At 50.0% G+C, this 26,530-nt stretch overlaps 1 protein-coding gene across 5 annotated transcripts in view; it reads left to right on the forward strand.

The window, feature by feature from the left end:
• Window positions 1-26,530, forward strand: part of SEMA5B (semaphorin 5B) — a 119,443-nt gene that overhangs the window by 17,213 nt on the left and 75,700 nt on the right. Inside the window, exon 1 of one of the 5 annotated variants that reach the window (XM_058731169.1) lies at window positions 18,961-19,126. The exons of the other annotated variants lie outside the window; for them this stretch is intronic. The gene's annotated coding sequence lies outside the window, so the exon portion shown is untranslated. Of the gene's footprint in view, window positions 1-18,960; window positions 19,127-26,530 lie in introns of those variants that run through there. 5 annotated transcript variants of the gene reach the window in all.

The raw sequence follows: 26,530 nt of genomic DNA on the forward strand, positions 1-26,530 counted from the left end.
CTTCAGAGGTGAGCCATTCTTCTCACTGAGTGACAATGGACATAAATGGAAGATGGGCTTCTCTAGGTATGGGGAGGTCACCGTTGTTCTCGGGGTTTTGAAGAGACAACCTTCTAGAGTTCTCATTATCTGGTGATAAGATTTACATCTCAAAGTGAGAGGTGAGAAACCAGGGATGCCACACCCCATGTGTGGGCCCACACGTGACAGAGAAGAGCCAGGGTGGGAAAGAGAGGGTGGAGGCTCGCAGTGGTGCCCAGGATCGAGCCAGCCTTGGCGTTGCCCACTCGGTCCTCTGGGCTGTGACAGCTCTCACCACAGGGCAACACAGGGAGCTTCTCTGAGTTCACAGACTCAACCCCTTGGCCTGCCCTATCAGCCTCTCCAGTTCTACCTTGAACTGACTGTCCAGTAATGACGAATATTGACTTGAGCACCCATCATGCACCAGGACTGTGATGGATGCTGGAGAGATAGGGGTGAATAGGGCACAGCTCTTTCCTTGCAGGAGGTGACAGTTCCAGGGAGAGGCAAGAAGCCTGTTAGCCCCCCTGTAGTCTGCTGAGCTGCTGGCATTGCCCACACCCATGGCTGCCCTGTCTACAGGGCTAAATTCTTAGGAACTGGCTGGGCCACTCATTGGCTCCATACTGGCTCCACTCACTGGCTCAGGTAATTCACCTTCTCCTGCTCCGGGCAAAATGACGAGGAGGATATTGACAAAACCCATGTTTTAATGGAGTGCTTTACTATTGCCAAGGACATTCATATCCTTCTTTTCTTCTCCCAGAAACCACCACTTCCCTTTACTGAACTCTATGCCGAACACTGTTCTAACTGGTTTGTACATTATCTCATTTAATTCTTATACCAATAGCAAACAATTCAGAGTTTGGTACTGTTCTACTCATTTTAGAAATGAAGAAGTTCTCCAGGAAGAATATGTCCCAGTCATGCATCAACCTAACAGGCAGTTTCAAATCCTTGTTTCCAATTCCAAACTCCACGCTGTGTCCTGTCACACCACATAGTATCTGCTGTCAGTGTGAGTGTCCTGGGGGAGTCTGGTGCCAGGCTCTGGTGAGCACTGGTATCCTGGGGGTGCTGAGGGCTCCCTGCCCCACACCTAGTGGAGTTGCCACCTTGGCTACTTGCCCCGTTCCTTAAGGGTAAGCCTTGCCCGCTCCTTTCTAGATCTGTTTGGAGTTGGACCTGAAGGTGCCCACCCAGAGCGCCCATAGTTATCAGCAGTGCCTCTCCCTTCCCTGGGCACATAGGACACTCAGCAGGGGTGCTGTCCTTTTTCATTCCACCAGCACACTGGAGTGCCCTAAAAGAGGCAACAATAAAACTCAGAAGAATGGGGAGGGACAGGATGCTTCTGGGCTCCAGGTCAGCAAAACCTCTTGGTCTTCTCCACCTTCGAGGTCAAAGAAGGCGGGCGGGGTGGGGGGTGGGGAGTAGTCCAAACCACTGCCTTCTTGCTCTGTGTTGTCCCGGCACTGGCCGGAGGTGGGGGGGTGCGTTTGAGGAGGGGGGACTGTTTCTGCTCACTTGCCGTGCCATGCTTTGGTGGAGAAGAGCAAATCTGAGCTGGTAGTGCTTCCCTAGGGCCCTGACCCCTGTTTTCCTCTGTCCGGGTCCATCTTGTGAAGGGATGTATGTTTAGCGGTTTTCTTCCCAGGCAGAACAATACAGTCACCAGGGTGGTGGGGGATGGAGTGTGGGGGGTGGTTTAAAACCACCAAAGCCCAGGCCCCACTATCAAAGAGGGATTCCATCTGTCCAGATGGAGCCTGGGCATTGATATATTTTTAGGGCGCCCCAGGTGAATCTCAGGGACAGTCAGGAAGAGAAACCCCGGGACATCTCTTTCTGCCTTGCCCTTAGCACTCTGTGCTGCCTGTACTGCTTTAGAACCTGTGATGGTCTCCCTGATGTGCCCTCCATCTCCCAGGGAAGGGAGAGAGCCCTGTTTGTCTCTGTGTCCCTTTGCTTAGCCTAATGCCTGGCACCAAAGCCTCAGTCAGTGCGTGTTGAGTTGTTAATGAGAGCCAGTCAGAGAACATCCTGGTTTCCCCTTCTCTTTCTCTCTCTTTCAAAACATGGACGGGGCATGTTCTCAAAAACAGGATCTTTGATTTTTATATCTCCAGTGTGGGGTGAGGAGTAGGGTGCTGAACCCCTGCAGAATTTCAGGGTCACTGGAGAGTCTCTATAGCTGGAAATAGAGCAGGGGACAATGGGAGGGGTCCTTTGTGGGGCAGGTATGGAGCTGTACTCTCTCTTATTTTCTCTCTGTCTGTCTGTCTCTCTCATACTTGGATGTAATTGTGAATGGAGGTGGTAAATCTCTAAACACAGGGGTAGGGCCTGACGTGCAAGGGCTGAAGGAACAAATGTTGTCTCTGTGTATTTCTACCCGATGTACGCGCAGGTCCCTCCCTCATCCCGCAGGGGAAGCTTGGGTAATGGAAACCTGCAGAGATAAGGAAGACCCTTCCCTCAGCCCACAGCCTCTCTCCTTATGGACACCCCACTGTGGGTTCTTCCTCTCAGTGAAGTGAGGGAATGGAAGAGAAAGTAGAAGTCTCTGAGCCTGCTCCCCACACTGAGAACCCCTCCCAGAGAGGAGAGAATGGAGTATGGGTGCATTGGTAGGAGTCTGGGTACAAACTCCCTTTCATCTCCTGCTGAAATGCTGCGCCTTGATTTCCTGCCAGCCCCGCCATGGCCCATGGACCCACATCTTCTGCGGCCCCATTCAAGACTGGGTGGCATTGATGTTGCGGTCCACACTGGGAAGCTCGGGTTTCCCCTGCCCCACAGCCTGAACCACATCAAAGGCGCACCTGCAGTGGGGGCAGGGAGGCCCCCCCCTCCCAGCCCTGGGCAGCTGCAGGCCCTCCCCCTCCAGCTGGAGGCTCCGCCCCCTGCCACTGCCCCTGAACCCAGGGCCCAGGGGAGACCCCTGTCCAGTAGGTCTATATCCTACCCGACACTTGGACACCTCTCTCGTCCTATCTCCAAACAGACCCTTCTCCACAGACCTGCGCTCAGCTTGGCTGCTCGCTGGATTGCCTCTGCTTTGTCTCTTGTAAGTCAGGTTTCAAACGTGCAGTCTCTGCCTTCGACATCTGTGCAGTCCCTTCCCCCATTCCCACCTTAGTCTTTTATTGCCATTGTCACTTTCCCTGGGTGACTTTCTCAGGTGGGCTTCTAGTGATTCAGTCCGGTGGCCTTTTGTCGGTGCTCGCTCCCTGGGGATCCCCCACCTTTAACACTCTCAACAACCTCTTTTCAAAATCCTGCCCTTCCCAGGCTTCTTTCTGGCCTGCCTGCACACCTCCTCCTTCTGCTCTGCTAATAGCTCTCCTCTCCCATTCTGATCCCACCTGCCCATTAGGGCCAGGACTAGCCCACCTGATGCAAGTGGCCCCTTCTCCTGGGCCCTGAGAGGTGGAGCATCTCAAATAATCTTGTCACAAATACCTACTGTGTGCTCACAGGTGCACATTGCCCTTCTAATGCTTGCGAGCCAGAGCTCTGAACAGAAGCCCTGTCCCTACGGACTTTATATTCTAATCGAGAGAGACAGAGAAAAAACACAGTAAATCATGTAGTGTGTGAGAAGATGATAATAAAAGTAAAAAATGTGATAGGGTGTGGTCTTAACTATTAGCAGGACAACAATTTGAATATATCCCTAAACAATATGTGCATTCCCATGTATCCCTTACTTTGCTTCAACAGTTATCAGTATTTTTGCCCATCTTGTTTTATCCATTCCATCCCCCACCAAACTTTTATTTATCCTAGCATATTTAAATTTTTTTAATGTTTTTTAAATCTATTTTTGAGACAGAGAGAGAGACAGAGAGAGAGAACGAGTGGGGGAAGGGCAGAAGGAGAGGGAGACACAGAATCCAAAGCAGGCTCCAGGCTCTGAGCTGTCAGCACAGAGCCCAACCCAGGGATCGAACTCATGAACTGTGAGATCATGACCTGAGCTGAAGTCCGACGCTTAACCAACTGAGCCACCCAGGCGCCGCTATCCTAGCATATTTTTAAATAAATCCCAGGTATCATGAAATTTTATCTATAGATACTTCAGTGTCCAGCTCAACTGGTTAAGATGTATTTACATTGTACATACACACTGTGCTATTGTCACGCCTGACAAAACCAGCAGTAATTCTTGAGGGACTGTTTAACTCTGCCATGTCTGACAGTCTTGCCTCGCCAGGTGTCGGAATCCCCCTGAGGGCAAGGACCATGGTGTTCAAGCATCCAAAGCTTGGAAACAAGGCAAAAGTATGATTGCATGTCCGGGCAACCTCGTACTGTAGCCTAACAGGTCCACCCAAAGGTTATTTAATTCTCTATGGGGATGTACTTTTGCTTGACTTTCAATGTATTATTGATTGGGAGGCAGGCTTTATGAAGTTAAATATTACCATATAGGTTGATAAGATAACCCAGATCTTTACCCTTGACAAATGATTCTGTTCAGTAGAAGAGATAACTCCAAAATTATGGGGTTTTTTTTGCCCTGTAGGACATTAACCAGTTTTGTTTCTGCTTCACAAACTCCTTTCTGCATGCCTTTCCTGACTTACTAACAAACCCCTGTTCTCAAATTCTCTCTGGAGCTAACTTTACCATCCCTCACTAATGAGTTAAGTTTAAATTACATTTGTATGAGAGCATTTGGAAAACCACACTTTGAGAGTGGCTTATCCATTTTCTTCCTCTTTCCTTAGTCTAGTCTGCTGCTCGGTGTGGACTAGATGGTTGTGGAATGGGATTTATGCTTGACTCGGTATCCTATTATAATGGGAAGAATCAAGGTTTCAAGTTGAGAAGTGCATAGCAGATGTGACAGAGCTCTGGAGTGAGGGTGGCATGGCTAAAGCAGGCCCCTCGGCCCTGGCTCCCTGTGCTCTACCCTGGAGAGCGAGAGGAGGGTCAGGTTCTGTGGATGTGGGGCTATCTGGAGAGCCCTGGCCCACCCTCTGCTCCTAGGAGCAAGGCTCTGTCCAACTCTAACACTGAGTGGGGAGGACGGAAGGGGGTGAGAACAAGACGTGTGTGTGTGTAAGTGTGCAAGTATGTGTGGCAGAGATGTGCCCAGGAGGGCATGCTGGTTTGCCAGTTTGCCCCACATGCTCAGAGGGCAAGGATAACATTGTGGGAGTGTTCTTTTATGTCCCCAAATTACCCCCTTCTGATTCCTCATGCTTTTCTGGGTTGGGAAGGTCTTCTCCTTTACAGCTTATCCCAATTGTTCCATTACAATTGAGGCTTGGGGATGCAAAGGGAGGCAAGAATATTGACAATGTGGTAGAGATTGTAGTGGGAGGGATTGTGTGTGCTGAAAAGCAGCTGTGCTTTTTATCTTCTAAGGGGTTGTGTTTCTGTTCCAAGAAGGGGTGGTGGTGGTAGGGTGTACCTGTGGAGCAGAGCTGATGGGATGGTGGTAAGAATTGTCCTGTGGGTTCCCAGGACTGGAGCTGCTCAGTGTGCAGAAACGATTCCTCCCTTTACTTAAATTATCCAATTGCCATCCTGGCTCCCTCAGCCTCTGGATTGCCTCTTCTTCCAGAAAACCAAAGCAACATGGAGTTAAGGCAAGACTTTGTCCTCCAGGTACCCACCCCAAGCTTCCAGGCCCCCCAGTTCCCAATCTCAGTGCTCTGTGTGGCACCAGCCAAGGCAAGCAAGCACTGTGGAGGGTTATTAACAAAAAGGGATTTTCCGTTCACTTTAAAGGTTGGGTGTGTTTGACATTTTATTTCAATTAGCATGGAAAAGCTTTAATAACATCTTTTTCTATTCCTATTTGAAACTAGGGTAACTTTTAAAAGCAACCTGTCTAATCGATGATGGGGGAGCACCATTTGGGGGACATCGTTGGTCCTGGAGACTGGAGGGTGATAGGAAAGAGGGGGCATTTCTTCTTCTCTCCCTGACTTCCTTCATTTTCACTGTCCTGGCTTGTCAGGCACTCCCATCCTCCTCTATTGCCCTCTTCTCATTCCGTTCATGTACCACCCCCAGCCATCCCTCAGGAGACATTTGCCAGCTCCAGACACTGGAGACACAAAGATGAATGAGACACTTTTCCCAGCTGGAGATGTTCTGAGCCCAGTGGACAGTGATCCTTCATGAGTGAACAGTGCTTTCTGGTTGACAGAGCCCATTCACATTTGTTGTGTGTTTTAAGCCTCATGAGAGTTGGGGAGATGAACCAAGACAAGCATTATCCATCCCAGAAGAGGAAACTGAGGCTCAGAGAGGTTGTAGGCCATCTTCAAGGTCACACAGGTGGTGCTAGGTGGGGCCAGGACTGGAAGAGCCTTCGGGTAATGGTCAATCCCATAATCTCTGGCTGCACAGAGACTGGTAACAAAAGGTCACAGGAGTTGGGAAGTTGGAGGCAGAGTGTCAAAGAAGCTGAGGGCTGGCCTACAGGATATGGTGACTTTTGTCTGCAGTCACTTTTTTTTTTTTAATGTGTTGGTAAATTGTTATTTGTTGCTAAGTAATATTTCATTATTTTTAAAAAATGTTTAAATTTTAGTTAACATACAGTGCAATATTGGTTTCAGGAGTAGAATTTAGTGATTCATCACTTACATACAACACCCAGTGCTCATCACAAGTGCCCTTCTTAATGCCCATCACCCGTCTAGCCCACCCACCTCCCCTCCAGCAACACTCAGTCTGTTCTCTATAGTTAAGAGCTTCTTAGGTTTGCTTCCCTCTCTGCTCTTTTTCCCTCCTTCCCACATGGTCATCTGTTTTGTTACTTAAATTCCACATATGAGTGAAATCATATGGTACTTGTCTTTCTCTGATTGACTTATTTCGCTTAGCGTAATACATTCTAGCTCCGTCCATGTTGTTGCAAATGGCAGGATTTCATTCTTTATTTTTTTAAGAGAGAGAGAGAGGGGCGCCTGGGTGGCGCAGTCGGTTAAGCATCCGACTTCAGTCAGGTCACGATCTCGCGGTCCGTGAGTTCGAGCCCCGCGTCAGGCTCTGGGCTGATGGCTCGGAGCCTGGAGCCTGTTTCCGATTCTGTGTCTCCCTCTCTCTCTGCCCCTCCCCCGTTCATGCTCTGTCTCTCTCTGTCCCAAAAATAAATAAAAAACGTTGAAAAAAAATTTAAAAAAAAAAAAAAAAGAGAGAGAGAGAGAGAGAGAGAGAGCAGGGAGGGGGGCAGAGAAAGAGAGAGAATCTTAAGCAGGCTTCACACTCAGAGCAGAGCCTGACATGGGGTTTGATCCCATAACCCTGGGCACCACCCCACTTTGTTTGAGAGAGAGAGAGAGAGAGAGAGAATTTTATTCTTTTTGATGGCTGAGTAATATTCCATTGTGTGTGTATGTATATATGTGTACATACACATATGTACATTACTTCTTCTTTATCCATTCATCCATTCATCAGTTGATTGACATTTGGGCTCTTTTCATAATTTGGCTATTGTTTATAATACTCCTATAACCATTAGGGTGCATGTACCCCTTCAAATCTGTATTTTTTGTATCCTTTGGGTAAATACCTAGTAGTGCAATTGCTGGATCCTAGGGTAGTTCTATTTTTAGTTTTTTGTCTGCAGTTATTTCTGTCTGGCCTGGGACCCATGTCTCCCTGGCTGGAGTGTTAGAGGTCAGGACATTGTGCTCTCCCTTGCCTGGAAAAAGGTAAAGAGCACATATCACTTTCAGGCCAACCACCCTTTGGTGTCTGAGAGTCACATTCTGGTGACCACGGAGTCCTGAGTCCCTATTCCACCCCCACGCTCAGCCAGTTGCAATGACAGGGAGTGGGGCTGGACGTAACACAAATAAGGTCTTGAAGAGTGGGACAGGATGGAGTGGGGGGGGGGGGGTCAGTTACAAAGGTAACCTGTGGAGTGGTGGTGTCATTTAATGGGAAACAAAGAATATCATTCCTGGCTGGGGAGGGACCAGCTGTCAAGCTGTGGGGGCAAGGCCTGGTAGGAGAAGGCTGTGGGCAGGAAGGGGTGGAGGAGGGGAGCAGCTGGGCCTAGGAGGTGGATTGGCTGTGGTTCTTGAGCAAGAGAGAGTTACCTGATGGTGATGTGTGTCGGGTAGTATTGGGGCCTTCCTGTTGGGTGGGGGGAGCTGAGCTGTAAGGGGTGAGTGCCCAGAGTGTTCACTGTTTCTGACGTTTCATGCTGGCCTTCCTGTTACAAGAAAGTACAAAAGAAGCAGCCTCTTAGAGTTCATAAGACCTGATTCTCTCGTCCGTAGGGCTTTTGCTCTTTGCAGAGCATTCTGGATTCTCAGAGAGCTAGTGTGAGGTTTGGTCTGGCTGATCATCAGATTTTTCTAGGGGAACTTTAAGGCCACACCCGTGAGACTCTGATTTGATAGATCTAGGCGGGGCCGAGAGTCTGAATATTTGTTGTGGAGGAGCAACACCATTATTCGAATACCTACTATTTGTTTGGCATTGGTAATCAGCCACCTAGTCAGGAGATGAGGGGCAATCAATTTCCATCAGCGCGAAGGAGTCTGGGAGGAGGCCAGCCGTGACATCTCGCCGCCTGCCTTGTACCCTGTTTACAGTCTTACAGTCTGAACACGAAAGCCCAGCTCTCCAGGGAAGCTGGGCTGGGTCATTCCAAATTTCAAAGTTCTCTAACCAGCTTAAGATTTGTCCTTTTAAGCAACAACACTTAAAAAAATTGTCAGCCACTGTGTTTGTGATTCTGTGTAAAATGTATTACATGCGTCCCTGACTTTTTAAACAGTCACACAAGCATAAATGTAACCTTTTCTTGATGTCCCACGGGTATGTTAGGAACCTTAATTAATGTATTGAGCTATAATTCAGTGGGGCTTATGGGACGATTTGCTTATACCAAATGGCCTCCTGAGGTTTTGAGTTTTTGTGTCTGCTTTTTAGTTTTTCCAGCTGTACTTCTTGCTGACTGATGTCCCTTCTTGCTAGACATAATGTACCTGCCTAAAGCAAATGTCTCTTCACTTTCAATTTGCATTTATTATATGGTTTTGGGAAATGGATAACTAAAGTCCTTGTAATTGGGTAGGAAATCTGTGGTTAACTTGCCATTATTCATTCCACACCCTCTCCCTGAGTGGCAGCAATGACATTTGAGATTGACCTCAGCCTGAGGAGGTGACCTGATTGGTTTAAGGGAACACTGTCTTCCTTCTTTAGTGTTGGGTCCTAAATGGACACATGATGCAATTTTGACTAATGGGATTTGAAGAGAGGTTCTCCCCTGATCTCTGAGAAAGTTCTTCCTCAGTAGTAATAGACGGCCATGGGAAGTCATTCTCCAAGTAGACATAAGTGAAAAGACACAGCTCTAGTCGCTTTCTTTGGGAAAAATCTACTGGGGATGGCAGAGAGGGACGTGGAATTACAGAGGCTGCCGTAGTGGAGAAATTGGAAAGCACCATGAGCTGGTGGGGGGTTGAATGTCTAAACCTCCTCTCATGTGAATTATTATACTTGCTTTGGTTTAAGCTCCTTTGAATTGAGTAGGGTTCGGGGTTACTTATAGCTAAAAGCATACCAATGGATAAAAATCCAATATATGAAATAAAAGTGAGTGGGTTCTGGGTGAGGCCTGGGGACTTTCGTATGTGTACTTCGTTACTCTGTTTTGGTTTCTCAGAAGTGTGGTTTTGTGTTTTGATTTTGAAGAGTTTGTTTCTTCCTGAGTTTTTCCAGGTGGTTAATGACTACTTCTCGTTCATCTTTGTATCCCCAGTACTTTTCACAGTGCTCTGCACTTAACTGGACGTTCAAAAAATTGTTAAATTGACTTAAACTCAGCAGCCTGCCTGTATCTGCGGGGTGCATTCTCCTTCCTGTTGGCAATTATATGAGCTTGTTGCCCTTTACCTATCAAGGTTTTAGAATATTAAAGACACGCCACAAACTCTTCACACTGGTAATTTTTTGTAGTGCTTTCCAGCATAGAAAACACCACCTGGACCTTATCTCAGGAAACAGGGCCAGGATCATTCCCATTTTACAGAGAAGAAAACCAAAGTTCAGTGGATTTACATGAAGCTTAATGTTATCATTGGTTCTTAACAAATTTAATTTTGAAGTGGCATCCAAAGCACTTCCTATTAGAACAGATAACCCCTGTGCTCCAAAAGGAGCCTCTCTTACAAGACTTCTCCTACACGGGTACTCCTGTGGTCACTAAGAGACATAAATAACGTAATGATCAGCATCTGCGGGTCTGGGCTTCCGGATGGCACTGACCCTACCTCCCACTGCCACCTGAAGAATTGCAATTTGCCATCAGCTTAGAGCTCTTCAAGATTCACAGCTTGAGCTTCTCACCTAGCTAATTGGCACTTACTCTTCAAACTGGGTTGCACTCCCCAATGAAAGAAACTGGAGTTCGCCTCCCTCTGCTCTCCTAAGTTTTGCAGCTAAAAATGAACCGTGAAACTTGCGGGTTTTTTGCTCTGGACGCGAGTCACAATGGGTATCCACACAAAGGCATTTGGGAACTCTGAAGTTCCCTTCTGCCCAGTGAAGGCCTTCCCCTGTATATATCAAAGCTGTGAAGGGCCCCTTCAGTACACAGTGCATGAGGTTCATTGAAAAGTGAAAAGTTATCTCTACCACATCCCTCCTTCCGTGATGCCTGCCTGCCTGAACATGCCTGCCGAGGGCCTCTGCTGCCCCCACCCCAAAATGATGCTCTCACACTAGCCCTTCCCTTCTTGCTCCCCATTGCCTCATGGACCTAACCTATTTTTGTTTTCCTGCACTTGAACTCTTCTCCTGCCAGAGCCTTGCTAACGATGCCTGTCATGGTGTGGTGCACAGCCTGTTCTGATGCCTATGCCTTTGGTTATGGTGAAACGATCTCTGCTTTGCTTCTGAGCATCAATAGAAATTGTTATGTAGAACACTTATTTTGACATTATTTCGAAAATGGCTTTGTGTGTATGCCTTGTTTCCTGGAGGGCAAGGATTATGTTTTACATTGCTCTCATATGATGCACAGCACCTAGCGTTTACCTTACCCTGTAGAATTTTAGAGTTTTCAAAGGGCTGTGTTACTCAATTAATACCTGAGGAATGTCATCGCCTCTTAGAGTTCTACTTTATGGATTATCTGTGCTCACTCCCTCTGCCTCTGAGTACCTTGCCTGGCCACTCACTGTGAGACTGAATTTGGGAGTCACGAAGCCTGGGTTTTTAAGGGGATGAGTGGGTGTGAACACAGTTTATAATATCTGAATGCATTCCTCAGTACATTACAAATTCATTCTGAGCATTTAGTCCCCGGGAGTTCTGAAGGGGAGAGCGGTGGGAAGCACAGAGTTGCACGCTGAGGGTTTGGTGTCTTGAATACTACGAGAGAAAGGATTGAAGGACCGCGTGTGCGCTGCTCTGATGCCACGTCTGATGATGAGATGGAGGGGTTCCTCGCAAACAAGGACACAGGGCTCTTCTAGCCCATTCAGGACTGCTAGCGCTCTGCGAATTTTCTCCTGCCACCAACCAAGCTTTAAAAAATGGTGGTGGGGGGATGGTTTCTTCTCTAAAGTCAGTGGCTTGGGTTCTCAGACTTGTTTCTCTCTTTTTCTCTACGATACTCCTGCTGCTACCCAGGCCTCTGCAGAAACGGTCACCCTCTGAGATTCTGAGAGCCAGGGCCACTCTGTGCTACCATGCGAGAGCACAAGGAGATGCTGAGGTCAACGGAAGGCAGTTGAGGAAATCCCACACTCAGACTGACCTGGGGTTTCCCTTTCAAGCCTTGGTGTCTGGATTTATGGTTTCTTCTCACTCTCTCCCTTTTCCTTCCAGCATCACCCTTGCCTATCCCTCCTGCAGCAGTAGTCTGCAGTATCCCTCAGACCAGTAGTCTGAGCATTGAGGGGCTCTTGGATACAAACTCCCCCTGCTCCTCCCGGGCACCCCTCACATGGCTGCATGGCTCGGCCAGCTCCTTTGCCACCACAGCCCCCCACAGAGGGAGCTGAGCCTCTGGGAGCCAATGCATCTCCCTACTCCATCCTTCATTCCCACCTCAGGTGGTACTCCTAGGTTGGACCCACCCCCCACACAGGGGTCTTAGAAGTGTGGGGCTCTTTTTGTTGTGAGGGTGACTTAGAAACTCTATTGCCATTTGGTGGTAGAAGCCAGGGATCTAAGTCTGTGCGGGGCACAGGGGAGGCATAGCCCTCAAAACATGTCATAGGCTCCTTCATTGAGAAACACTGTGCACTCCAGGCTCAATGATGAGCTTCTGATCTTCTCCAGATGCAGGAGGCAGTGCAGCGGAGTCAGGTCTGAGCCCCTGCTCTGCCACTTACGGCCCTGTGACTAGTTTCCTAGCCTGGTTCCTCACTGTAGTGTGGAGTGCTAACAATGCCCCCACTCCACGGAGTTGAAGTAGAATTTGATGTTGATATATACGAAGACTTAGGACAGCCCGTGCGCACCGAGTGCCATAGAAGCATTCGCTATTCATACCCAGGCCTCCCGGGCTCCTCACTTGGCCTCAGGTCCAAACTGTGCTCCTGGCAGACACTCGCTTCAGAAACAACTGGGCCAGTGGCCACCGGGACTGAGAACCTTGGCTCCAGGTATGGGCAGTTACCCAGGGTCCTGGACCTGAGCCGCCCTTGGGAACCTGTGCTTCCTTGACCCTGTTCCCAGTCCTGCCCTCACTCCATTTGATCATTCCAGAGGGCTGTTCCTGTGTGCCTTTCATTAGAAGTCTACTTCCATGGTATTTCTCTTTTCTTCTCTCTCCGTAGTTGTTGTATATGTTTGTTACTGTTTTCTTTTTTTTTAGAACCTCTATTAGGCAGTGGTACTCAAAATGCAGATTCTTGGGCCCCATGCCAGAGATTCTGAGGCAGGATATCCAGCTGGGGACCAAGAATCTGTATTTAACTTGCCACTGGTGGCCTCCACAGCACCGGCCTCTAGCTCTGTAGGTCCAGTCTCTGTGTCTGCTATTGTCCAGGAAGGGGAGGGCCTCTGCTGCCCCCACCCCCAGGAAGCATGAGGCCCTTCCGCATGTTACACCTCAGGTACATATATCATCATTTAAAAATATCTACTTAAAATTCCACATTTACATCTCCTTCCAGGTGGGGTCATGCCTCAATCTAGAATCACTCCTTTGGGAAAAGGATAGATGAGAGAAGGTGAGGCATGACATTGCTTTCCTTTAGAAAAGTAGCAGAGTGGGAAGAAGGGTCTCTGGGCTAGAACTCAACGGCTTGGGTTTCTAGCCCTGATTCCATCACTAGCCTGCTGTGTGACCTTGGTTGAGTCACTTGACCTCTCTGGGCCTCACCCTCTTCATTTCTAACATAAAGGGGTTGAACAGGTTGGACTTGCCAAAGTTCTCTTCCAACTCTAAAAGTTTGTAAGTCTATAAGTCTATTTAAATGTGCCGACAGCTTTAGAATGGCTAATTAATGAGTTTTTAGTGGGAACACAATTAGGTGATAATGAAGGCCTCAGAAGTAAATCTCTCCACTTCTAGTAATGAGTAGATGAGACTTGGATTTTGTTTTCACTTAATGGAGCCCTTGGGAAGAGGGAGCATGGGACTACAGGCTCCTACCTGGGGGCTCAGGGAGGCCAGGAGTCAGGGACAAAGCCACACACAGAGGAAGCTAGGTGGCACTGTCCTAAAACAAAAATGAGTCACCTCTCAGGGTAGGCTTGGAGCCGTGTGGATAAAGCGGAATGTTGGCAGCTCTGCATAGTGCCGTTCACCTGCATCATCTTGTTTAATCCTCTTACACCTGGTGAAATAGATAAACTTGGAACCTTTATCTCCCCCATTTAATGGATGAAAAATGGAGGCTGAGAGCAGTGACTCACTCAAGGTAAGGTTAAGTTGCTAATCAGTGATAATCAGGATTCAACTCAAGGTTCTTGATTCCAAAGCCCATGTCCTTTCTGCCCTATCTGGCTAGTTTGTCGTGCCTGGCAGGCCACCTCTACTGGCCTCCCTACTAAGAGCACGCTGAGGGCCTGCACAGCCACCTGGGACATGGCTTTGTGGGCTGGCTGTGGGGGTGGGAAAGATCAGGCTGGCGTGGAGGGTGATGGCGTCCAATCTGCGGTACAAAGGCTCCCGGGCAGGCTCCGTGGTTCATGACAGACCGTGGCATGGTTGCTGAGAGCTGGGCACAGCCACACATGCCACCGAACCCAGCATGGCAGTCCCCGGCATGGCAGTGCTCAGACAGTGTTTGCAGAGCCCCTGAGTTTGTATCTAACTGGGGAATGCCCTAAAGCGAGGGAGTGAGAATGAGAAAGGGTGATCCATAGAGGTGGGGAAGATTTCTGTCCCAGGGAGACAGACAATAAGGAGACCCAGCAAGGAGAGAAACCCCTCTGTGTGGTGTGGGGAGGGGGAGGGTCTCCTGCCCTGGGAGTAGAGGCAAGAAGCAAGTAGATAAACTTCTCAAAGTCAACTGCTGGTGACTTTGACTGCAGAGACACGAGACCTTGACCTTTCCTTTCTGAGTGAAATAGGGTGCAAGCATTATGCCGAGATGCAGTCTTTGCTGCAGAGGGAGGGAGGGAGGGAGCACACCAGCAAGCATTTGTCTGCGTCCTGCCCTAGAAATGCTTCAAGTAATAAAATCAGGATGACTTCAGAAATCCATTACCCCTCTCGGCCTCCCGCAGGCACCTACGTGCCCTGGTGGAGAGGGAGAAGAGGCCTGGGGACCGAGCCTGGTAATGTGGCCTCAGTCTCCTCATCTGTAAACCAGGGGATGGGGGGAGATGGGCCCGAGGTCCCTACCTGCTCTGACCTCAGGTGGTCTAGAGGAGGTCTTTTGGAGTGGGGGCAGAGGAAGGATTGAGATGAGACACCAGAAAGAAAGTGGAGAAGAGAGGAGGGTAGAGATAGACATGGGGAGAAGAGAGCCGTGATAAAGTAAGAAACACACAGAGCTCAGAGGTTGAGTCTCCACCCCATCACTAGCGAGTCAGGCTCTCTGAACCTTGGCTTCCATACCTGAAACGTGGTGCTGGGGATACAAGGATTAAAAAAAAAAGAAGCAGGTTACAAACCATAAAGTACCACACAAATTAACATGCTGAATTCGCAATAAAAAGCACTGACAAGAGAGGCAGGGAAGGCTGGGGGCAGGGAGCCAGGGGAGATCCTTTCATGAACCTTTTCTTTCCTGGGGATGTAGATAGAGGAGAGGGGTAGGGAGTGGGAAGGAAATAACCAAAGGTGGACCGAGGAGGAAATAAAACCCTCCCTTGGTGAGGCTGTTTGTGTTCCCTGTGGGAGACAGAGAATCCAGGCAGCTGCCAGTGGCAGGCTGCATCTCCAGCAATGGAACCTTTGCCTGGGTGAGAACAGCCCAAGTGGGACTAGGGCAGGAGGAAGCTTCCTTCCCAGACGCCCGGGGAAGGGAGAAGGCAGACTGGGGCTTCGAGGTGTCGTGGCACTCCCCAATTTCTGTCACGCTTGAAACTCTTGACTGAGGAGGCTGGTGTGAGGGGAGCGTGGTAAAAGCCCAAGGCAGAATCTGAGACAGGAGAGGGAAAGGATGCGAAAGGCAAAAAGAGAAAAATCTGGATGAAGGAGTTCTGGAAAGCCAAACTAAGACAGGAGCCTCAGTCCATGTGGCCCAGCTCCACCCACGGTTCCTCCTTCTGCTGCTCGTGTCTGGATCTCCATCTTGGCATGAGGCAAGTCCAAGACGGGGGAAGCACAGGGCCGGGGTCAGGGTGGCCAGCTCCCCTGGCAGGCTAGATTTATGATTTGGCTGAGTTGGGGAGAGAGTGAGCCTGCAACCATCCAGGGTCTGAAAAGCAGCCCAGTGTTTCCTGGAGGAGCCACAGTGCCAAGGGCAGGGGCATCCATCTGGCCTCTCCGTGTAGTACATTTGTCACCCTGGAGCCTGGGACCAGGCTTGCCTCCCTTCTGCCATATGTAGCCACAGCTCCCACCTTCAGTAGCCTCTCCTGCAGGGCCTGCAGCCCCAGCAGGTGCTCCTTGAGGGGATGGGGGGCAGGCAGCCTGTTCCCTGTCTTGGGACCCTCTCCTACTAGGGCCTCTAGCTGGTACCCATCCTAGCTGGCGTCTGCTTAACTTCCCCTGGGAATAAAAAACCTTGGTGTCGGAAAGGTGAAAGGACTCCAGAGATAGCTAGGACTGTAGTTTCATGTTCCAGGAACTCTGGGCTTCCTGTGAGCTACCTTGAGAGTTGCTGAGAGAGGCTGAACACCCAGGGCCCAGCTCCCTGCCCACCAGTGTAACTCTACTTCTATCTGATCTAGATATGGATGTTCTAGATAAGATTTCATTTGAAAGAATGGATTCTGCTGCTGCAAACGAAAGTTTGAAGGCCACAGATCTGGTCTCGTTTCAAAGAGGAAGATACAGAGGTCCAGAGAAGGCCAGTAGCCTGGCCCAGTTGCTAGCAGAATGGGGACTGGAGCCCAAACCCCCTGGTTCCCCCATCACTCCATGATACTGGGCTGCCTTTTTGAAGGTGCTGGTCTGAGCATTCATGGCCAACACCACTTCTCCACCCTAGCAGTTCTCCTATTTCCCCCTCTCTGTCCAACAGTCAGGCCCACCTCTTGAGCTTGGGTGCCATGCCCCTCTTAGCTTTTCCTCTGCCAAAAGGGGCTTCCGGGTGTAAATCATGTGTGACCCAGGCAAAGTCACTTCAGGTGTGAAGCAAGACCTCCACGATCAACCCCCAGTTGTGGCGTCTTCAGCCCTGGAGCTGTCTCCAGGCCCAGATCTTTGGGTTGTGGCTCCCCTATCGTCCATCCCTGTGGGCCTTGGAGTTTATTGAGGGTTTTCTGGTGGAGTCCAGTAGAGCTGGCTCTCTTCTATTTAGGTCTCAGTTTGTTCGTTTTGGCTTGTCCTCTTTTTTTTTTTTAAGAAGGTTTATTTGTTTGTTTGTTTATCTAAGTAATCTCAGCGCCCAACATGTGGCTCCAACTCGCAACTCTGAGATCAAGAGTCTCAGGCTCCACCAGCTGAGTCAGCCAGGTGCCCCTGTCCATTTTGGCTTCTGATTGCTGGTGCCCATCCAGCCACTCTCTGCCTCAGTCTCTGGATTCTTTTCCAGAAAACCTCAGACTAACAACATTCGTTCTGGGCAGGCGGCTCTCTCTACCACCACCAACAACTATGCCTGCTTCTCTCCTACAATTCCTGTGGGCCCTATTCTCCAGCACGGTTGCTCTGTTTTATGTTCTGCCTCCTCTGCTAGACTCACTTTTCCAGCATGCTTCCGTTTAGCCTCTCCTTTCCAGATTTACGTGCTGGCTCTGCACTTTCTACCTGCTTCTCTTAGTGTTTTAGAGCCAAGGCCTTCTTCTCCAGTCAGCCCCCTGGACACCTTCCCATTGTAGGAACCACCACAACCATCTCAGGATTCCACAGATGAAGAAAACCAGGCTCCAGGCTTTCCTGGGGGCCTGATACAGGCCAGGCATGTAGGAGGCACCTTATACATCATATCTCGCTGAACCCTCGCAGCATTCACCCAGTTTTCATGTAGGGACACTGAATGTCAGAGATTTAGCAGTTTGCTCAAGATCACACAGTTAATAAGTTTCAAAGTCATAGTTGTGCCTAACTCCCGAGTGTAGGCAGTTACCCACAAGACCAAGCTGCCCAGGTGGCCACCTTGCATGGCCAAGCCCATGACCTAGGCCTTGGGTGGCACACCTGGTGCTTTTTCTCCAAAGCACTCATCCTATTCCAGGGCCTGCACCCTGCTTACTGTCTTCCCTGTTTCCCCTGGTGGGAAGCTCCACAGTGGCTGGCTTCTCCTTTCCTAGCCCAGGACCCCCGGGAGGGTGAAGGAGAAGGATATGGCTCTGTGATGGGAGAAGATGGGGAAGGTTTCTGGGCTCTCCATCTTTGGGAGAGTGGGCACTGGGATGGGAGCAGGGAGGACGATGACCAAAATGGGGACAGGAAATGACTTGGGCTAGAAAAAAGAGAGATTGCGCTGCTGACTCTTTTGTGAAACACTGCTTCCTCCAAAGTTGTTACCCGAGAGTGTGCGGCAGAGGAAGCTGACTGCTGACAGCAGCAGCTGTGGAGGCGGCGGGAGCTAGAGGGGTGGCATTATCACCCTCCGGGGCGGGAGGGGGGGTGAGTGGTGTCTCCTGCCTGTTCTGGAATCTGTGTCTCTCACCACCCATCCCCCCACACACCCTCAGGCTCAAAACCCAGAAGGAGAGAGAGGGACAGACACCCCAGGAAGATGCACACACCCTGCCTCTCACACTCCTGCTCACATGCACACCCACGCGCGTGCGCGCTCATGCACACACACACACACACACACACACACACAAACTCTTGCAGGTCTCTCTTTTCTCTGTCTCCATAAGCATCACACCACTGCTCTCCGGTCCAGCCAAAGTTGGAGTATTTCTGGGATGAGCAGTCTACTCCATGAGGATAAATCATCCCAAACCATCCTCAGGCGCCTTTGAGGAAACTCGGGAGACAGAGCCAGCCCTCTGTGGGGTGGCCCAGAGGACAGCCTGGGAGCTGGTGATTGGTGTGTCACGCCTGGGGCTGCAAGCTGTTTCCCGTGCTTTTGTCTGATGCTGGGAGCAAGGCTCAGCAGTGTGAGGGACAATCAGAGCTGCTCGGGCAGGCTGCTGCATCGTGTCCTGCTGTCCCTGTGGCCAGACCGAGCTACCAGAGCCCCCAGACAGGACGGAGGTGTTTTCTGGCTAACCTGAGCGCAGAAGCCCGGGTCGATTTATCAGCAAGTGTTTCTTCCTGAAAGCAGTGGCAGCAGCCTTGGTCCCCTGGACTGAGAAACACTAGCAGGGACTCAAGCCCTGGCCCCCCCCTCACCATCCCAAGGAAGCCCCCCCCAGCCCCTTTCAGAGACCTGGGAGCTGGGCGTGCCTGCGGCCCTGGCTCTGCTCCTAGGCTGGGGCTGAGGTCGTGAGTGCTAGCCCTGGGGGTGAGGAGCATGAGAGCGTGGTTGCTCGCCTGGGCTCTGACAGCCGGGCTGACGGTGCTGGCTTCCCCAGGATTGCTTCTCCTGCCTAAACCGTGTTTGAGCCTTGGGTGCCCGCGGCTGAACTGCTAGTGGTGAGTACTTGGACAGATGTCCCTTTTCATGTTCATTGGCCATGCCCTGCACGAGTCACAGTGGCTTGGCTCTGCAGCTTTATTTTCAGAGAGAATAGACATTAATTTGCCTCACCTCGTGCCAGCTGGGTGAGGTAGAAAATCTAGGGAGCAGGGCCAACCTGAGGCGGGGGGGTGGAGGTGAGCTTCACGCAACTGGGGCTGCAAGTGTTTTTTCTTAGGACAAAGAGGTCCCTGAAAGGAGAAGCTTCTCTCACTGGCTCCCTCTCCCGATTGGGTAGAGATGTACCTAAGCAGCATGTGGAGGAAAGGCTGCCCCCAAAATGCCTGCTCCTCACAGGTGTTTCAGGCTTTGGGGCCAGCTGCACTCTTGCTGCCCAAACCCTGCTGGTTGAAGGGCTCAGTGAGGTTCCCCTTTTCCTATCTGGCCATGTGGCTTATTGCCTCTTCCCACTCGGACGTCATCATCCTGGGGCCATTGAAGAGGGCCCTTTAGTTCTTTTCCTTGCTCCCTCAGATCCGTGGGCTGCCTCCTGAGGGCCAGATTGCTGTCAGCACTCCCAGGGCAGGGCATGGGACAGCAGCAGGTCTCCCCCTCACATGTGCAGAGTGAGACCCAGCAAGGCCGGGGAGATGCGGCCTTGGGACCCTGGGGCTCTCTGTGGTAGCCCTGGTCCCTGCCTACCCCTCTAAAAGAGCGCTGTCCTTGGTGGTTACAGTTATGTTCTCAGCGGTTATGTTCTCAGCGTGGGCTGCCTCTGGGAATAAGGAGGTCTGGGAGGCTGCCACATGCTGGATGAAGTCATACTTCCTATACTCCTATATGAGCCCTTGATTGTCTCTTTTGAGTCCACAGTCAAGTGCATGCTTTCTAGCTTTCCAAACATGTCTGTGATCATGTTTTCTGTTCCCTTGTGATTGCACAGTCTGCCTATATCTGCATAAGTGTCATACAGTGAATGCGTTTGGACATGATGACTTCTGAGGTCCCTTTGAAGAACATCTTTCTGGAGGATCACTGGGGGACAACTCTGTAACCCTATGTCCTGTTATACCTCGATCCTTTGAGGCCTATCTGAAATCCAAGGCATGGCTAGAGAACTGTGGTTCTGACTCATTTGAGAATTCTGACCTTATGATTCCAAAATCATGGCTTAGAGCTGGGCAAGCAGTGTGTATTTAGGGCAGGTTTTCTCAGCAGTGGTACCACTGAAATTTGGGGCTGGATGATTCTTGGTGGGGGGGGGCGGGGGAGGACTGTCCTGTGCCCTGTAGGATGTTTAACAGTATCCCTGGACTCTACCACTTTCGTTTGTGACACCAAAAAATATCTCCAGACGTTACCACATTTTGCCCAGGGACAAAATTACAGCAGTTGAGAATTGCTGGTTCATGTTAATGCTGTTGCTTCTATAGTCTCTCCTTTGGCCTCATGGGACTGGGTCCAATGTGGCCAAGTGAAGTGTTGCCATCCCTGGCCTAGGAATACAGACACCTGGGGTCTGGGCTTGAGTGATCTCACTCAGTGTAGGTGGAGAATCACTTCTAGCCCTCCCCTGTGTCCACCAACTTCCAGATTTTCTTGGTGGAAACATAGTGGTCAGGGTCAGTGGGGCTGGGTAGAGCCTCCCTTCTGTGGGGGATGAGGTCTGGGAAAGAAAACCCCGCTCCAGGATACCACCATTTCTTCCTGACATTTTCCCAAAAGCCAAAAGTGGCATGGGAGCCAGGATGGGTTCTGTACCCAGGGCAAGTGTGAATATGCACACATGTGCACGTACATATGCACACGCACTTGGTTGCAGCTTTCTGGACCCTGTACTGAATGAATGATGTGGAGGCCAGCCCTGCCTTGGGGAACTTGCAGAGTGAGATGGACATCCTATTACGTACTAATAAAGAGATAAACCAATCGAAAGGATTCTGTGCCTTGTTTGGATTAAGTTTCATCCTTCTAGGCAAATTACTTATGAGTAAGAACAATCAAGGGGAGAAGAAGGCTCTTGAGTTTCTTGGTTTATCAGAATCTCTGTGGGATCATGGTGGTCTTGCCCTTCATCAATCCAGGAGGACTTCATAAAGGAGGAGATATTTCAGAGCCTATAATGTGGGCAGAGGCAGCATGGTGTGTGTGTGTGTGTGTGTGTGTGTGTGTGTGTGTGTGTGTGTGAAGCCCTTGGATCTTTTATCTGACAGTGACTCTGGGTGGGGGGGGCAGGTAGAGAAGCTGGCTAAGGCGTGTCCTTCCTTCCTCCTTGAATAAGCAGGTGCCAGCCCTTTTTCTCCATGCCTCCCATCTACTCTGCTGAAACTTGTCTTCAGAGCTGGAAGGCAGACCCTCCCACCCCCAGCACAGAGGAGGGACTTACAGAAAGCCCCATGCTGCAGAGAAATGATGGCCAAATTCTGATTTGTCGAATAGAGCAGAGAGGTGCTTCAGGTGACATGAACCAGCAAATCATCATCTAATCAGCCTGCTGAGCTTTGAAATACCTCCCGTGATCCATTTCAGCAGATTATATCTTCTAATGATGCTTGATTCTGGTGGGTAAGTTTACAGTCCCCAAACAAACAGTGTCTGAACTGCAGGAATGGGGAGGTGGCTGCACAGTGTTGCCTGGCCTCTCTGGTCATCCCAGCTAAGCCACAGCACATTGTCCTTAGGCCCGAGTCTCCATGGTCTCCACCTAAGTACACAGACTGTTTTCCCCAGCAACTCTTTGGGAGCCTTTGACCTTCCCTTTTCCTGGCCCTGTCTCCCTCAGCAAGCCAGTTATTCTCTGAAAAGCCTGATGGGCATTGGAGAAGAGGAGAGAAATCTCATTATAGGTGGAGTATTGGGGCAATAAACAGCTCTGTGATCTGCAGCTTTTGAACCTATAGTGTTGTGATAATGCTCTGAGGTTTGCAGTTTTGTGGTCCCAAGAGGGAGCTGGGTCCCCACCTACTTTTCTGTGTTTTTCGGGGCTGGCTGGTCATATAGGAATACAGGGCCCATGGGCAGGGCCAGGCCTGGGTTTATGTAACTTCCAGGGCTTACATGAGACTCCTCCGCTGTGGAACAGAGACAGAGAGGTGACTCGGAAGGACAGAAGCCCTCGTTGCTCCCACAGAGGGCACACGCCTATGTATGTGAGACTAGGCACAAATCAGGAAGCCCCATCTGGGGTCTTGGTGGGCCGTTTCAGGGTCAGCTTACAGGGGAAAGTCATGGCACAGCCCTGCACGTGGGACCTTTCTTTGTACCAGCGAGCCCTGGTGACATTAGGCAGCATCCCTAACACAGCCCCCTCGGGCCCACCAGCTGCCTCTGTGTAGCTGCTGGGAAACAGCAGGGCCTGAGTCTGGGAACTGGATGGGTGGTCATGAGGTTCCCAGCCCAGTTCCCTGAGTAGAGGTCAGACTCTGTCAGACTCCCAGAACATGTGCTCGTCAGATGCAAAAACCTTTTTTCCCATAGTGGAGCAGGGAGGGAGAGAGATGTGGAGAGATGTGGCATTGTGAAGGGGACTTCTGCCCATGCCAGTTAGCAACAGGAGCCCTGCTGGCCATCCCCACCTGGGAGTTACACTGAAAGCTTAAGCAGATATGACTTCTCTTGAGGAAGTATACTGAGGGCAGAGCCCGCTTCTTTGGGAAGAGGAAGCTACATTCATTACGACATCCATTTCTTTATCCAACTTTTATAGAGCGCTTGCCAGCCCGGTGCCGGGTGACACCCTCTCCAGCTTCACGGCACTGACAGCCAGGGGAAGAAGGATGGAGGCTGATTGAGACATGGTGGTCCTCACACAGCTGTGGGAGCCCATTTGAGGTCCAGATTAATTGGGTTTTTGGCTCTTCTCCCAGGAGAGCTTTCCAGGCCCCACCCCAAGGCTTTGGGGAGATAACAGAGTTGTGGGGTCAAGTCACAGCTGGAAGCAGTGGGGCTGCTCCCAAACTGCCAGGTCCTAAAGGGGCTTGTTAATCTCTGCCCCCCGGGGCTGGCAGGAGGCTCCTTGGTGCCCCTCTATTCTCTGCTCTCGGTTAATTGCTTTCCACAATCTGTTTGCTCCTGCCTTTCCTCCTCCTGCTGCTGTCTGCCTGTCCAGCTTTGGAACTGTCACTTCCTCCCTGGTTGCCCACTCCGACCCTCCAGTGGGACCCACGTGGCTGGTGTTCCTGGAAACTCTACCTGAACACGTGGAGGATAGAGGGAGGGGATATGTTAGATTTTAGCTCTCTGATATTTTTCCTCTCCTCAGCTCACCTCCACATTCTCCTATTCCACTAAGCTCAGGGCTCCGAGAAAGGGGCTGTTGGTACCTGGCTCTACCATTAAAGCATCGATGCTTGTCCATCGTATATAAAATGAAGACCTGTACTGGAACAGGGGTCCTCTTTGTGTGGTCCTCAGACCGGCAGCATCAGCATCACCTGAGTACTTGTTAGGAATGCAGATTCTCAGGCCTCCCCCTAGACCGCAGAATCAGAAACCTGGGGTTGGGGCGCGTGCACACCGCAGACCTGAGAACCACGGCTGGCTGCTCACCTCGCGGGATGCCCTGCTCTGATCCTCCCCGCACACCCCCCACAGCAGCATCCACAGGTCTGCCCCAGTGACTTTAATAATGCCTCTCTCCCCAGAGGAGCAGAATGCCCTAACATCTCTCTCCCGCTGCTGGCATTTAGCCCATTGCTGAGTTAATTCAAGCAATACTAATAACCGGTTTGCCGGTGAGCAGACCTCTCACAGACCCCTAAATCCTACTCGCTGGGGTGCTGATAACAGGCTAGGAATCCTGTCTGGCCACCTGCAGCCATTCACACAACAAGGTGCAAAAGGTCTGGCGCTAGACTGGATTCTGTGATGATACCGAAAGAAATAGAACCTTTGTCCCTGCCCTCTGTGAACTGACAGTCTAAAGGGGGGACCAGTGCCACAGTCCACAGCTTTTAATACTGGCTTCCTCCCTCCTCCTGCAGGCCTTTCCCCTTGCTCAAAGCCTCTCTCCTTGCTCGGTGCAGACAGCTGGCATCAGTTTCCTGGAGGTCCTCAAACCCCTGCTGGTCAGGCTCCATCAGGTCACGCTCAGCATCCCGCTTTGCACTGGTTCTGTGAGCGGCTGGCCCCAGCTGAGACCTTTCCCGGCCTTTCTCTGGTCTCCAAGGAGCCTGCAAGAAATGCAGCCTGAGAAAACAGCCTCCCTTCCCTTCCCCCACTGCTCTGTTCTCCCTGCCCACTCCCCCTAACTCCCCAAGGCTCCCCCAAGCCTGCAGCTCCTTCACTCCCAAACTCATGTTTTATGCAGGAACATCCCCATTCTCATGGAAAGTGCAGCAAAGTTGGGGAAAGAATTCAAAATCTCTTTTGAAGAGGGCAGAGCGAATGCAGGGTTATGGGGTTAACCTCAGCTGAGAGTTTTTTCCTGGCTGAGTGGATGCCCTTCCGTGTGTGTGTGTGTGTGTGTGTGTGTGTGTGTGTGTGTGTGTGTCCCTTGTTTCTTTCTGTCCACCATTTGCATGGGAGGGGCGGGGTGGGGAGGGGAACACACACCAACACACAAATAGACACATGTGCACACATGTGTCTGGAGTGGGCCTCCCCTCCCAGTGCCCCATCCTCCCTCTCCTTCTGCTTTCTGGGGAACACCTGGAGTGTGGTATTTTGGATTTAAACATTCTCAGAAATTTGGGAGGCATGAGGAAAAGTGATTGAATGTTTTTTTTTCAAATATTAGAAAGAAAATGAACATACATCTAAAACTTTTCTTTGGTGATCTCCCTTTGTTTTGAAACATCAAAAATGGTTGTATAGAATTGATTTTTTAAAAAAGAAAATTAGCTTGCTGGGTATGTGAAATTGCTGCAGTTTATTCTGCTAATAATTCCAAGTTTCCCATTGTGAAGTGCCCACCCTTTCAGAAGCCTGGCATCCTTTCTCTTCTGATCGTTTTTAAGAAGTAGTAAAACCTTGAACAGAAGACTCCATCTACAATAAATACACTTAGAACAAGACAAAGGACAGTATTATGTTTTCTGGACTTGGTGCTGGGAGAAACAGAAAAGCACTTATTTTCAGAAAGGGAATTGTGGAAAAAAGAAGAGGGAGACCTTCCAATCTCGCTGGATGCAGTTTGCTCCACAGAACTTTCTGTAAGCAGCCTGATCCTCTGAGCCCTCACCTTGAGTGATTCTGGATTCTTCCAACCCTGCATTTTTGTGGTCTTTCCAGAGTCTTGAAAACTGAAGATTTGCCTAGTTGGAGACAAACTTCTCTCCTTTTTCACATATTAATTCATCTCTTGATTTGCACCATGTTTTTCCAAGTATGGCTCCATGTCCGTCACGTGCAATAAGATATTTTGGGGGGCAGATTGGAGCCATAGGATGGCAAGCAAGGCCACCATGTTGGGGGGATTTGCTTGGGACCCCCCCCCCAACCCTGCTTTCCCTAGACTCAGGCCTCCACTGATACCATCACTGTCTGCAGCCCTGAGCAGCTAGGGCATAGTTTGTGTTTATTTTAGTGGCTCTGTTAAGCACTGTGGCTATTCCCCTCCCGCCTGCCTGCAAATCTGCCTCTGAATCCTGGACCCAGGGCTTCCACAACAATTTGAGTTGCTGAGGACAAAATTTTTCCCATACTTGATTAAAGCAATTTATTTTACTTTCCTCTGTACTTATAAGTGGAGATGTACTTGGATTCCCAGGAACAATTGATTTTTCTGGAGGAGGTCATTGAGAAAGGAATGTCAAACAAGGCACATCATTATATGCAGACAAAAAGATTGATACAGTTCGTTTAACATAAAATCTTATTGTGTAATTTTTAGAAACGGTTTGGAAACGTAAAAACACTCCATCCTCAACACTTTATTCATGCTGAAAAAGTTTTAGAATGCCGAAACATATTTGAAATAATCTGTTTCAAAGAAGTCCTTGGGACAAAACAGAGGGGGAATTATTTTTTTTGCTTTACGTGTTTCTTCCAGGCCTTCACATTTTCAGTCTTGTCTCTGGGGAATCTCCTGTGTTCAGCAAATTTAGAATGAAATCTACTTTCCTCTTCCCTCCTCTGTGGCGTCCTTTGTCATTATTCTTAAAGAAAAACATGTGTGATACACCCAGAATTCCACTGTGGCTTTTGGTTGGAGCAGAGGAGTCCAAGAGTGCTGGAGATAGCAAAGAGATAAAGACCACAGATGGATACAAAGAGACATGGACACATTGGCAGCCCCCAACTGACAAGGGACAAAGAAAGAGGACTTTAGGAGTAAACCCAGACACCCTCCTAACAGTGAACCCATCCCCAAGAGGAGGGTCCACTCTGGGCCTTTGGGCCTACGTTTGCAGCTTCCAATACCTGGAGGACAACCCTATATGAATGAGCCTATGGGAGCCACTTGGGGAGCCAATGAGAAG

Source organism: Neofelis nebulosa, chromosome 5 (assembly GCF_028018385.1).
Source record: "Neofelis nebulosa isolate mNeoNeb1 chromosome 5, mNeoNeb1.pri, whole genome shotgun sequence".
NCBI lineage: Eukaryota > Metazoa > Chordata > Mammalia > Carnivora > Felidae > Neofelis > Neofelis nebulosa.